This window comes from Ochlerotatus camptorhynchus, unplaced genomic scaffold (assembly GCF_037179485.1).
Source record: "Ochlerotatus camptorhynchus isolate MF236.1 unplaced genomic scaffold, CSIRO-AGI_Acam_v1.1 ptg000079l, whole genome shotgun sequence".
Classification (NCBI taxonomy): Eukaryota; Metazoa; Arthropoda; class Insecta; order Diptera; family Culicidae; genus Ochlerotatus; species Ochlerotatus camptorhynchus.
This window is the reverse complement of record NW_027040569.1, coordinates 1042522-1057758: the sequence shown is the minus strand read 5'-3', so window position 1 is coordinate 1057758 and position 15237 is coordinate 1042522. Positions and strand designations below refer to the sequence as shown.

The 15237-nt window shown below is 40.0% G+C and overlaps 1 protein-coding gene across 1 annotated transcript in view; it reads right to left on the bottom strand.

The window, feature by feature from the left end:
* MICAL-like overlaps window positions 1–6049 on the bottom strand; it is a 70159-nt gene extending 64110 nt beyond the window's left edge. The window contains exon 1 of the mRNA XM_065217761.1: window positions 5771–6049. The gene's annotated coding sequence lies outside the window, so the exon portion shown is untranslated. The remainder of the gene's footprint in view (window positions 1–5770) is intronic.
* Between the last annotated feature and the right edge of the window lie 9188 nt (window positions 6050–15237).

Here is a 15237-nt window from a genome sequence, read left to right as displayed (position 1 = left end):
TGATTAAAAACGTAATCGATGGCTGCATATTAGACCGAGGTTAGGGACGTATACCCTATATACCTGTGATCTTGACTTTTATACCTAGGGGATGAGTACTTAAGGGGGTTAGATTTTGATAAGTTCTTTAGTGGGAATGACACTGATGAAGACTGCACATTGTAGTCGAAATACGTATCTGTCATGGATACCAAAATTAATTAAGTGGAATTAAATGGAAGATAACCTTTTTTGCTGTTTTATTAAAGCATTCCGCTAACAACCCAATTTCATTACTTCATTATGATGGCTACCAAGCCTTTGGGATTTTCCTTATTAGAGAGTTGAATAGATTTTTCTCCTTTAGCTTACTTAAATCTTTGGTTTTAATTAGTTAGGTAGGTTCCGATTCAACACATTGTAGTTTCATTTATATACCTGTGATCTTGACTTTTATACCTAGGGGATGAGTACTTAAGGGGGTTAGATTTTGATAAGTTCTTTAGTGGGAATGACACTGATGAAGACTGCACATTGTAGTCGAAATACGTATCTGTCATGGATACCAAAATTAATTAAGTGGAATTAAATGGAAGATAACCTTTTTTGCTGTTTTATTAAAGCATTCCGCTAACAACCCAATTTCATTACTTCATTATGATGGCTACCAAGCCTTTGGGATTTTCCTTATTAGAGAGTTGAATAGATTTTTCTCCTTTAGCTTACTTAAATCTTTGGTTTTAATTAGTTAGGTAGGTTCCGATTCAACACATTGTAGTTTCATTTATATACCTGTGATCTTGACTTTTATACCTAGGGGATGAGTACTTAAGGGGGTTAGATTTTGATAAGTTCTTTAGTGGGAATGACACTGATGAAGACTGCACATTGTAGTCGAAATACGTATCTGTCATGGATACCAAAATTAATTAAGTGGAATTAAATGGAAGATAACCTTTTTTGCTGTTTTATTAAAGCATTCCGCTAACAACCCAATTTCATTACTTCATAACATTTTCAGTTTTGTAAGCCAACTTTTCCAGCGTTGTGCTGTAAAGTAGCTGAAAAGAAGCTGCAGATACAGCTACAAGCAAAAGCTTAGCAAAAATAGTTTTGGAGAGCGTTTACTCAACTTTCTCACAACCATTATTCAATTTGTCAGTCGCACTGAATAACATCAGCCAATAAACGCTAATGTCACTTCTATACACACACTAATCAACTTTCCACTTGTAGCTGCAAAACAAAGCTAACAAAGTGAATATATTACCCATTTGATGGCTTCTACACAACCAACAACTCTTGATGAATAACATGAACATCAAAAGTGCTTTTTCAACAACTAAACAACCTGTACTCAGCTTATAAACTGTGTTAGAGCAACTTCGGAAGCATTTTCACAGTCAACTAGGTTTATTTTTAGACGTGTGCAGTTTTACAGCTATTACTCTGCTCTTTTATAACTAGTCGAGAAAAGTGATTCATGTGCACTATTATAAAGCCTCTACTCAGAGATTTTGTTGTAGAAGGGAATGTTGATTTGTTTACATAAGTTCAAAGTGTTGGCGTAGCACAGTTGGTAGTGTCAAGGTTTGCAAATGAGGTCGTCTCGAGTTTGATTCCAGGTTTCGGTGCAGGGTAAATAATTTCGTGATGATTTGTAACTAATTTCGATAAATTTGATTTCACAGCAAAATAAACTCAATAAATTCCTTCATAAAAAAAGCGTAAACAGTATTTAACCCGGCTTCAAGAGAAAGCTGTGTAGTGATTATTGGACAACAAGGAAAGGTTAAATAAGCGCCTTTCAAGTTCAAGTTCAGCTGTATAGAAGCGTTAATGGATATGCAATAAGAGCTTCTCGCGACCGTTCCAACAGCCATAAATAGCTGACTAAGTTCGCCAGATTAGGTTGTATAGAGGTTAAGTAAAGGTTTCCTCATATCGTATAACGTTTGAATACAGCTTGAGACTGTATAAATGAACTGAGTAAAGCGTTTACATTGTGAAAATTGTTAGTTGGGTTACTCATACAGTACCATAGTGCAGCCCTAAATCTTGTGTTCTCAGTTCACAGCACTCCATCATACTGTTTACCAATTGTTACCCCTAATCTCGAGCAAGCTGCGAGTAATTGGCCCCACTCTACTAATCTTAGTTTTAAGTAATTTTGTTAAACAAAAACTGAATTTCGGCTCCGCAAAGCTACTGTTAATGAGCCTGGACAAATTATCGAATTATACAAAAAATGTAATGGATTTCAGTAAAAAAAAGTATTTCATTGAAAAAATGCTCTTAACTTCAAAAAGAAAATTCCATCGTATTGAATTTTTTTTTTCTTAAATGCGTTTATTTTTCCAGGTTCATTTGCTGTAGCTTTGCGGAGCCGATATTTACAATATTAGCGGGGGCCGATTACTCGCGACTATCTCGAGGTTAGGGGTAACAAATTGTAACGAAGGGGATACACAAGGTTTGGAGAGCAATGTGCTCTTGATCTCGAACTAAGCGACATACTGATGAAAAAGACAAACATGAGGGTACACCGATGGGCAGTTAACAACTTGGGAAAACACAAGATGACACTAACTACTAAATCCTCAGATCCATCCGTTTCAAAAACACATCAATTAAATTCAAATAGTCGAGATCTCCGCTAGCCAGTTGTTTTCCTCGGCATGTGGATATTGATATTTTTATAGAACAGATATTTCTGAAGTCAGAATTTGCTTTCTAGCAATCGTTTTTTTTTTTAATTGAAACAAACAAAATAAAAATTTAAAAAAATCCTTTAAAAATTAAAAAAAAAACAAGCCCAATGAATCTAGATCAAAATAATTTTCAACATTTTATCATTCTGTCTGCTGTATCGCAGGTTGTTTTCCTGGGGCCCTGAGGGATGTGGATATTGATATTTTTACAGAACAGATATTTTTGAAGTCAGAATTTGCTTTCTAGCAATCATTTTTTTTTTAATTGAAACAAACATAATGAAAATTAAAAAAAAATCTTTAAAAATTAAAAAAACAAGCCTAATAAATCTAGATTAAAATAATTTTCAACATTATTGCCTGCTAAGCATGCAGAAAAAATTGGACAATAGAGGGGGTTAGCTATCTTTCTAAAAAAAAAATTTCATGATTGAATACTATTTTCCATCGTTGAAACCGACAGATGTCACCCGGCCAGTTTTATGTTAATGCTTTACATATTTATTAGCGAGATTTTTAGCTCTTTGGCTAGTTCATTTTGTATGCCCCGCCAGTGGTGGATAAACCAGATTTTCTGTTTGGAGAATCAGAGAAAATCTGAGATTTTTCATTTAATATGTATTCTTATTTCTACATTTTGTTCGTTATAGTAATATCGGCATTATACAGAAATAACGTAACGGACAAAATGGGCCATTATATTCAATTAAAAGTGAGTTTATCCATACATTCTGAAGTCGATTTTCCACCAGCCTATACGATCGAAGGCGGCTCACCCTCGGGTGGTGAGTGCCGTCAAAAATAGTATGAATCACCCAATTATAAAAAAAAAAGATTTTGAGAAAAATCTATTAAAATTTTCCAATATTTTTATTTTGTTCAGTGAAGAAATTAAATGTTTGAGTAGAAATAAACACTCTGACGAAATTTGGGTACGTCTTTTCAATTTTTATGTAAACAATTGAAGAAAGTTAAGCTTTTTGGTAGTCTAGAGTATGTTAACAAGTAAATAAGCACGCAACATTACTTGAAAAGAAGTGTCATTGTGTCACAAAGTGTCATTGAAATCTGAGAGGGTGGCGCAATGTTTGAGATCAAATTGCAATCGAAATGTTCTGTTATGATGTATTTTTTTTTATTACTACTGTTGGTCTCGTTTTGTATGGATTGACGATAACACAGCAAAAACGAGAGCAACATATTACACTGTTGAATCAAACGGAAAACTATTTCTGTTTTCAATTCAATCAATCATTGCTGATTTTGCATTCATAATATTTAACTGAATACGGGCCTGACGTACATGGTTAGCACCCATGCTTCTCACGCTGCAAGACTTGAGTACAAATCTCACCCCGGACAAGTCACGAATGACCTAAAATGTGTTAAACAATACAAATAAACAATAATCGTTAGTTCAAGCAAACTTTGATATCGATTTGCTTTCATTTTGTTAACCGACTTTGCTCGGGCTGCCAACGGCGATATCGACTTAGGGAATACCACAGTTTTGGAGAGTTGAGTATAATTTTCATACAATCCCAAATAAGGTAATCGAAGAAAGTGTTAAACGTTTAAATTAAAGTAAATAACAAATTTACCCGTACTCTTCAAAATGAGGAAAAAAGCAAACCATTTGAAGAGAAACATTTTTTTTGCACAAATATTAGAAATCAAAGCTTGTACTTTACGCTTTTTAATTTTGATGTTTTCGAACAAAAGCCATTTCGAGCAGCGCTCTCTTCAATATCGAGGAAAACGGTAAAGATAGGGTTACGGTATGTAATGTGGGTCTAGTCCTTTCATTCGGCCTATCACGCAAATAAATAATTAATTAAGGAATATTACACAAAAAATAAGGAAAATATTGATCACTGATGGTTGATAAATGTGTACCACACACAAATCAATTTATATCACAACATTTCAATACATTTTCAGCTCTCGTAAGTAATAAAACTGGTTGAGAATATCACAATGTTCGGAGTTTTTAGCCGCCATGACTTATAAGGTTAAGATGGGAAGGTTGACTGACGATCATCAAATGGCCTGATTATGGCATTTATTGATTGGAATTACCTGATAATACACACTAGACGTAAAACTTACAGTTGCTGTTTGAATATTTTATGTTTATTTTAATTGTTTAACAACGTTTTCACAAGTAAAACATGGACCCAACTTTAGGGACACATTTCTTTTCTATGTTCCTAACTATGGCCCATGAAATTCATTTGACAGCATATAGCAATAAGAGTAACGTCAACAATGTTGTTTTGCATTTGGATGATAAGGAACGAACAGGAAGGGAGATTTTTTCTGCCAAACCTGTATAATGAACATCACAATGTTCTGATTTAGATATTCTGCGGTCAAAAGACGATAAGCGAAATTTTTAATTTTTAATTTTTAAATTGAGTGATTTAATGTAGTTTTCGTAAAATTTTCTCTAAGAAATGTTTTGAGGAATGAAGAGCATTAAGTTAACAGTGATAGTGATAAAAAAAAATACATCAGAAAACGTTACCAAGAGCGTTTTTTTGAGGATCAAACAAGATAGGACGAAGTTGCATCCATAAATAGACCCAATTTGGGGACAATAGACCCATATTACATACATTTCCCTCGTGAGTTATTGTCTTAAAAAAAGTAAGTTTTTCAACTTTTCGTGGTTTCTGATAGCAAACGACATGATAAGCATATCTAAGCATACCATTTAGCAGTAGAATATCGTTTGCAGGTAAATTCATTGATGAGTTATGATTAAAAACGTAATCGATGGCTGCATATTAGACCGAGGTTAGGGACGTATACCCTACCTAGGCTAAGAAACATGCAGCATTACATGGGTTTCTTAAAAATAAAAATAAAAATAAAATAAAAAAGCAAAAGAAAAAAACAACAGCTATCATCGAGCAACGCAAATGCAACAGCAGTAGCATAGAGGAACATGCGCGTTTGTCTAGATCTGACAACATTGCCGTGGGTCCAAAGTAGCGTTTTGTTTTATAGTGCGCTTAACTGGGCGCACACGTTCGCTGACTGCGTTGAAAAATCATGAATTGAAAATCTCCACTCACCTAATACGAGATTAGTCAACATCAACTTTTTCTTTACTGCAAACCGCTGTCCAGTGGCATGAGAATGGAAAGTGCTCTGCGGCCCCCGTTAGCCTGGCTTTGGATCGTTTTGATTTTCCTTCTCTATACTCTTATTTTTATGTTTTATCTTCTTTGGGGCCACTACTACCTTCTGGTGACTAAACCACGATCTCTGGGTACCAACACTTGAGCGAACGGTGGCGCACCGTACTTTGTTGCACAAAATGGTTTCTCATGTGCATAAAATCATAAACATTTGGACACTTCCACTCTTCCTGCTTTTCTCACTGCACACTTTTTTTTTAATAACTTTTTAGCATAAACACGTTTCGGCTACAAGAGGAAAACTATAATTTCAAAGTAAAGTATAAGGAATCAACGACAACAGCCGCGGGACGGCAAAGGCATAAACGACCGTACGACAACCGATGTGAAAGTAGGACTACTGGCTTGACTTGTACGCGCTGAATCGTTCGTCCGCTGCTGGCTGCTGCGGTTTAGGTCCGACGAACCACCAGCAAAAACAACAACAAACACTAACCACTACACATACAAAGTGCCACTAAAGCACTTGTGTGTTTTCTATTAATATATTCTTCGTCGCTTATATATATGATATAAGCGTGAAAAAAGAGAATGGTCCTCTCTTAATGGCTCCAGTCAATTGGAACCGTTTTATTTTTGTCGCTGCTTGAACTTTCCTGCACTGTCCACGAGAAATCACTCCACGGGCACTGGAATATCTCACTTTTGTAATTAAGCTACACCTACTCGCTAATTGAAGTGAACTATTATGAACTTTTGCGTACCATACGCGACTTAGGTACTTCCACAACGCGACAACGAAATCAACTGCTGATGATGATTCAGACACCATCCATTCTGTGGGTATTGGGCATCATACATACCAGTCCATAGAACCGTAAACTCGGGCAAGAGCGAGAAAAATAAACTGAAAAAAAACACCACACAAAACGGACGGGATGGGATAGGAGACACGGAGATCGGTCAACCAGTGTCAAGTTGTGGAGCTATGCTCTAAAGTGCAACTTTTTTTACCAGATGCACAAATTCAACTACCCGACTGTTTTGACTCTTGCACCTTTAGCTTACAACGACGAGTCTACTGACGATCAACGCAACGTTCACACACTGCACTGCATAGGACTGGCCACATGGATAGTACGGTTTTTTTAATGTACATAATAATGAAAAAAAGAAACCCTCCCGCCGTGCATATGTCTGTGCCAAGGTCTGTTTTTGACGTTCTTCTTTCTCAAGTATTCTATTAACTGCACACAATTAAACGAATTACGGCGTCGCTGATGTTGCTATGTTAGCAAAGGTATGCTAAACACACCCCATCGCACGGAGGGAAATCTGTAGTGCTTAGTAGCATAGACTGTAATACATAATGTTGCAGCTACAGAATCCCCCGCTAATCCAGCTCTCGTTAATCAACGGCTCGATAATCCAACATCAAGGTCTCTTATGGCGCGTTTGAGGTAGCACTACGTTTGTTTTCTATATCGAGGTAGCAAGTACGAAAAATGAATATGTAACGAAAAGTGGCCAGGTTTTGAACGATTATAACTCGGCTAATTCATGATACATTTTCAATATTTTTGCGACAATCGATCGGAATTTTCTTTACCTATCGATTCCATCATATCATAAACTCAGTGCCAACATTTCAAAGGGGCGTAATTGCTTTTGTAAACAATGACTTTAGCCATCAATTTCTCGCGAATGAAATCTTACCTCTTCAAAATAACAATGCTAGCTGGTAGAGGAAACATTCCTCTACCTAATGGTGTCATTATTTTTCATGAGTGAGCTTTTATTCGCGAGAAATCGATGGCTAAAGCCATTGTTTACAAATGCAATTACGCCCCTTTGAAATGTTGGCACTGAACTATTAATTTTCAAGAAGTACTTCTGAAAAATTAGTGAACGCCAAGCATCGTCTAAAACAGTGTTTACCAACCGGTGGTCCGCGGCCGACAGGGGGCCGCGAGGGACTTGGTTTGTTTGGTCTAAACAAATATGCTAAAAGTGACGATATCATGGCTAAAATCAAAACATTTCAAGCTGAACATTGCATTAAGTCCTAAGTAATATTGATCGATTCTCTTCGTCGACTTTCTCTTTCGTTAATAACTTGAGCACATAACCATTTCTTGTTGTATTTGTCATATTAGATGCTAGATAAAAGCTTCTTTTATCGATATATGTGCTGAAAATACCTGGAAATGTCTTTACATGACCGTAGGAATACAAAGAGAGCTTGAGCTTGCTTGAGCTTGATTGACCGCCCACGGTTGCTACTCTGTTATTTCCAGATCAGCTGTAATTACACAGAGAACCAATAGACGATGCTTGGGACTAGCAATCATCCTCAATGTGTAAAAACTGGTGATCTTAAATTAGGCAATACCAGCGCCGGCCGCGCCCGAACACAGGTCAAGAAAGGAATGGGAAGGATTGTGTTGACATGACACTCGCTTTGATGGAAGCCGAAAACACCTCTGCACTTCCACGAGGAATCACTGGGATGTTGGATAAGAGGGTTGGGTTTGCAGCAGGGTTCGTTTTAGTAAACGATAAGCTGAATTAATGTCCTAACGATCATATAACGCGAAGGAGCTTGGGACTAAACCCACGGTCTTCTGCTCAGTAAGCAAAAACGTTTGCCACTAGGCAGACGAGCACCTTTTTAATCACCGAGTTGCTGTTATTACCATGTAGTCATATTAACAAATAAAACGATTGACGAATCTTGATTGTGGATGGACCTGAGATTAGACTCATGATGTTCTGCTCAGTAAGCAAAAACGGGTGCTCTAAGGCCACCGAGCCCCTCATATCACATAATACCGTTGATCTAATTTTTGTATCCATTCAAACCCGGAACCAACGACAACAACGAGTTTCGCAAAATACACGATACACAAGCGATTTTACTATAAATCTCTTTGATATGTAAGGACCTGGGACCGCGTTTTTCTGCTCAGTAAGCAGGCCACTGTAACCGACGATCTTTCAAATCCGAAAACTAAAAACTACGAAAAAGTACTTAGGCCTTCATTAAGTTCCACTTTCACGCGACGTACAATGTTTCAATTTGCTCTTTACGTATTGTTCAGGCTAGGCCCTTTTCAAAATTTACGCGAGAAATACGCACAATCGTCACCTACCTCGCAAAACTGGTTCCAAACGACAACAAAGGCATAAGCAACGATGGATTGTTGAACTTTGCTGGCTCCGGTGGTGTAGTGCACAGCAAAAAAAATGTAATATCGATCAAATCCGTAGGAATACAAAGAGAAAGTCGACGAAGAGAATCTGTCAATGTTACTTAGGACCTAATGCAATGTTTAGCTTGATTTTTTGAATTACAGTGGGAAAAGTAAGTGGAGCTAATACCGACGGCGCTCTAGCAATCAGGGCTGTCTTGCATCAACGTTGAGAGAGTTGCTCTCTCTTGTCATGCGCTGTTTGGAGTGCGACGAAGATAGCAGCCCAGTGGTAGGTGCGTAGCTGCGTAGGCAACATGTTATACGGTGACAGCGGGCCCAGCACAGCATAATACATGATTTGAGCCCGGGACATGCTGCCTACTGTCAAACGCTGCTGTTGGTATAGGCCTTGTCACTGGCCTGGAAGATAGTAATACAATATTTTTCATCACTGACTTTGCTAGTCAGTGATGAAAAATATTGTATTACTATCTTCGTCGCACTCCAAACAGCGCATGACAAATTCCGTATGAAAACAGTTCTCTTTCATTTACGTCGTGAAAAAAAAACTATCTCAGTACGTTCTCTCTCCCACTCTCTCTCTTAGATCTGTCGGTTACTCGGAGAGAATTAAAAACTGCACGTTTTAGTCAGCCGTTCCGTATTGTTTGACAAAAAAAGATGATCGTTGGAAGCAACACAAAAAAACTTAAAATGGGTACAAAACGAATTCGAACCACCAACGTTGAGAATATCAGACTTGTGTCTTTACCATTGGTCTATCAACGCTTAGGAGAATTGAAAGACTAAGGGAAAAGAAGAAGCGCTCATAGTGTGGTAACTAGTCTGCTCACATGCACGTTCGTTTTTGTCCATGCATGATAGAAAAAAGAGAAGTGAAGGTAAAAGATGCGATAGGATTTGTTCAAAGGGATTATTGCGGCCTCTCTTTGTCAATGACGACGGGTATATGGAAATGATGATTTTTGTACCGCGACAATTTATTTTTGGTTTTCGTCAAACGTCACTGACCAAACTGACCGTTACGAACTCTGCTAGCAATACTTGATAACAAATCAAGATTTCAGAAAGAGATTATACGCCGCAGGTGTTCGATATGCCAAGAGCAAGACTCTGCCGGAACAAATGTTAAAAGTACTTGATTCTGTCATCAAAATTGTTAACTAAGCTCTGAACAACTACAAGCAAATTAATTCAGATCAAGTGTTTCTTCTTTTCTATAGTGTTGTGCGCTGGTTGTCCAAAGACAATGTTCGCAAACGTGCTTTGAATTAAAGAATGAAATCAACATGTTCTTGGAAGTTCAAGGGAAAAATGATTTCATTGCTAATTTTAGTGTGGAAGGTTGGCATAAGCGTCTCGCTTGTTCAACGAATTGTATGCATCAAAATTCGCTGGACGGGTCCTGTAAACTTTTTTTTTAAATACTTTATAAATGAGATTTTTAGCCGATGGCTAGTTCATCTCAGAGGGCTAGCAAACCCATCTAATTCACTTCCAAGACGATCTTCAAGCATTCAATCCCCGAAATGTTAGTATTGGAAATGTTGCCATGTTCCATAGACTCTGAAGTATGACTGACAAAGGAGCGTACGAGCTAAACTCGGATCTTTAATCATAAATTTTTGCTCATTTTCACTCACTGGATTATCAATGTGAGCTCTATTTCCCTGAGCTGATACAAGAAGATGCTGATGTAGTGCGCAATCCGTTTTCTTCCTCAATAGATGCGGAAACACAGGATGAATATTTGGACCTGAGAAATGATTTGTTCCGTAAAAAACATATGAACCATTTAAAAATAAAACAGCAAAAAAGGTTATCTTCCATTTAATTCCACTTAATTAATTTTGGTATCCATGACAGATACGTATTTCGACTACAATGTGCAGTCTTCATCAGTGTCATTCCCACTAAAGAACTTATCAAAATCTAACCCCCTTAAATACTCATCCCATAGGTAAAAAAAAGTCAAGAGCACAGGTATAAAAATGAAACTACAATGTGTTGAATCGGAACTAACAAAAACCAAAAATTTAAGTAAACTAAAGGAGAAAAAAATCTATACAACTCTCTAATAAGGAAAATTCCAAAGGCTTGGTATTTGAACGACTTATTCTCCATCATCTTATGGAACACGTTGAAGAACACCACGTCATCATGCCACAGCAATTCGGCTTTCGGAAGGGGGATTCTACCGTCCATCAACTAGTCCGAGTGGAGAACCCCATTCAACGGAACAAGTCACTCTCTAACAACACAGCCATAGTACTCTTGAATGTGGAAAAGGCCTTCGACAACGTCTGGCACGATGGGTTGTCCATAAGCTGGTGCAGGTGAACTTTCCACACACACCACACAAGAATGGTAAGAAAGAATCTAACAAATCGAACGTTTCGAGTAGGTACATCTTTCAGATGCCACCTCAAAACTCCACAACTTCGACGTTCCACAACTCCCTGCTGGCTGGAGCCTGGCGCTGTATGCAGATGACGGTGCCATCATGGCCAACGCTGTAACGACGTACTTCTCGTACCCCAAAGTAAACGAAACCAAGAGTCAAGCCATCCTCTTCCGACATCGATCATCACCAAAGCTACAAGTGCATCTAAAACATCCCACTGCGACCTAGCAAGAAGTGCAGTCGACTTGTTTCGCGCTCCGGTATTTCGGAAGTTTTCTCGGTATTCGGTTGGTTTAAATTATCAGTTTTTTCTCGCTTAGTGATTACTGGCATAGTACCCGGCTAAACAATTATCTGAAAGTGAGTTTTTCTGAGAAGAAAGTGGTTTTCGGCGTCATCGGAAAGAAAATTGTTCACTTGCAATTGGATATTCGCAAACCAATTTGCGCTTCATCGGTGCGTGATCACGCATACCTGCACACAGATCATCGTCATCGAGTGTCAGTATCTGCCTCCGCATTTATACCGGTCATCCATCATCGTGTGTCCAGCTGAGTGCCGAGCCTCATACAAGCACACCACTACAAAGATCGCCCGCACACGCGCATCGAAGGTCACCCACGCTGCGCGTCGCTCCGCTGCTGCTGTGTAATCACTCGGTGGTAGTAGTATAGCAGATAAGTTTTTTTTTCCTGTTTCTTTCTCTCGCCCATCAGTTAAATTTAATTTTGTGTTTCTGTGTTTGTAGTTTTTTTCTGTTTATTGTGTCTGTGTGGTTTTAAGCATCGTTTCAGTGGTAGAGCGTTTACCGCTCCCACTAGTACGGCAAAATGGACGTCTCGTCAGAAGACGATATGGACATTTTGTCGGAAGATGACACCAGTTTGCCACTCGATGGCAAGAAAAGACGAAAACGTCCTGTCATTCATGGTTCGTCTCAGAAAAGCCCCCGATCGCGAGCCTATCCAGATGACTCGACTGGGCCATGGGTTGTCTACTTTCAGCCCAAAAACAAACCTTTGAACTTGATGCAAATTTCCACTGATCTGACGAAGCGATACTCGGCCGTGACCGAAATCACGAAGGTTAGGCATAATAAACTTCGTGTTGTCGTTTCTAACCTGAAGCAGGCTAACGAGATTGCTGCCTCCCAGCTCTTTACGATTGAGTACAGGGTTTACATACCAGCTCGTGATGTGGAGATCGAAGGTGTGGTCACCGAAGCGAGTCTGACCCCCGAAATCTTGGAGAAGCAGGCGGTTGGCCGTTTCAAGAACCCCTTGCTCCCCCGGGTGAAGATACTGGATGTCCAAAAACTGGGCTCAGTATCTGTCAGCGAGGGTAAAAAGAGTTTTACCCCCACAGACTCGTTTCGCGTGACCTTTTCTGGTTCAGCCCTTCCTCAGTACATCGAGTTGGGAAAACTTCGGCTACCTGTGCGCTTGTTTGTTCCTCGGGTCATGATCTGCCAAAACTGCAAACAGTTGGGACATACGGCCTCTCACTGTGGCAGCAAGGCACGCTGTTCCAAATGCGGGGAGAAGCACGAGGATGGCGCCTGCACAGTCACGGCACCAAAATGCGTGTACTGCAAAGGATCTCCTCCTCATGGTCTCTCGTCGTGTCCGGTGTACAAACAACGTGGGGAAAAACTAGAGCGCTCTCTTAAAGAACGTTCCAGGCGGTCTTTTGCAGAAATGCTTAAGACAGCCAAGCCATCGACCAACGAAACAAATCCCTTCGCTCTTTTGTCAGATGACGAGTCTGGCTCTGACTTGGCTGAGGAGGGAGTTTCTTTCAGTTTTCCGGAAGGTTCTGCACGGAAACGAAAACGCATCCGTTCGCGGAAAATTGCAGATCAAGAACCCCAAATCAGCTTGCCCAAATCAAGGAGTGGTGGAAAAAAGGAGACTTCTACTCCTCCTGGGTTCCGCAGAACTGATTATACCCAGGATTTTCCACCTCTCCCGGGGACATCCAAAACCCCCGATGCCCCAATTTTCAGAACACAAGCCCCTTCTTCATCTGGGTTGTTCTCATTTGATAACATTGTGGACAGTATCCTCAATTACCTCGATATTTCTGATCCTCTGAAAAGCATTGTTCTGGCAATGCTTCCTACTGTGAAAACCCTCTTGAAGCAGTTGACATTGAAGTGGCCCCTCCTTGCAGCAATCATCTCCTTCGATGGATAATTTTCCAAACGAGGTCGGGGATTTGATCACTGTTCTACAGTGGAATTGTCGAAGTCTTATTCCTAAGATAGAATCGTTTAAGTTTTTGGTTCACAATAATGATTGTGATGCATTTGCTCTGTGTGAAACTTGGCTCTCTTCAGATATCGATCTTCCTTTTCATGATTTTAACATTATTCGACTGGATCGTGAGGATTCGCGTGGAGGAGGAGTACTTTTGGGGATCAAAAAGTGCCATTCCTTCTATAGAGTGAATCTTCCACAATTTCCAGGTATTGAAGTTGTCGCATGTCAGGCTTTTGTTAAAGGCAAGAGCCTTTGTATTGCTTCTGTGTATATTCCTCCCCGAGTTTCGATTAGTCAAAAACAACTTTCAGATATCTGTTCAGTTCTTCCTACTCCACGGTTGATTATGGGAGATTTTAACTCCCACGGTACAGGCTGGGGGGAACTGTATGATGACAACCGTTCTACTTTGATATATGACCTCTGTGATAACTTCAATATGACAATTCTTAACAATGGAGAAGTAACACGTCTGGCTGGTGCATCCTCAAATGGAAGTAGATTAGACCTCACACTTTGCTCTAATTCATTATCGTTGGATTGCACGTGGAATGTGATCCAGGATCCCCACGGTAGTGATCACTTGCCGATCGGCATTTCGATTGCCAGTGGGTTCAATTCGTCGGAATCCGTTAACGTCGCGTACGACCTCACCCGTAATATCGATTGGACAACGTTCAAGACCGCGATAGATGAAGCCGTGTCGTCGGTAGAAGAGCTTCCACCGTTGGAGGAATATAACTTCCTCTCCAATCTGATCTTGGACAGCGCGCTTCGAGCTCAAACTCGGCCGGTTCCAGGAACGTCTTTTCGTAGGAAACCTCCTACCCCTTGGTGGGACCAGCAATGCACTGAGGTTTATCGTAAAAAGTCCGACGCGTTTAAGCTTTTCCGGAAACGCGGAACACCCGAGTATTTCGAAGCGTACTCGACTCTTGAACACGAACTCAAGAACCTCATCAAAGCCAAGAAACGCGGATACTGGCGGCAATTCGTGGACGGTTTATCGCGCGAAACGTCGATGAATACGCTTTGGAACACGGCGCGAAGGATGCGTAACCGGTCTTCAAACAACGAGAGCGAGGAGTACTCGGATCGGTGGATTCTCAAGTTCGCGCGAAAAGTATGTCCTGATTCCGTGCCGGCACAGATGATTCCTCGCGAAACGACGAATTCGGTAGACGAGATCAGCCAGCCTTTTTCAATGCTGGAGCTCTCACTCGCGCTCCTTTCGTGTCGCAATTCGGCTCCGGGGGCTGATAGGATCAAGTTCGACTTGTTGAAGAACCTCCCAGACGTCGCTAAGAGGCGCATGTTGAACTTGTTTTGTCAGTTCCTGGAGTTCAATATTGTTCCAGATGATTGGAGGCGAGTGAGAGTTATAGCCATTAAAAAGCCTGGAAAACCCGCGTCAGATCATAACTCGTATCGTCCCATTGCGATGTTATCGTGCATTCGAAAATTGTTGGAGAAAATGATCCTTTTTCGCCTCGACAAATGGGTTGAGACGAACCACCTACT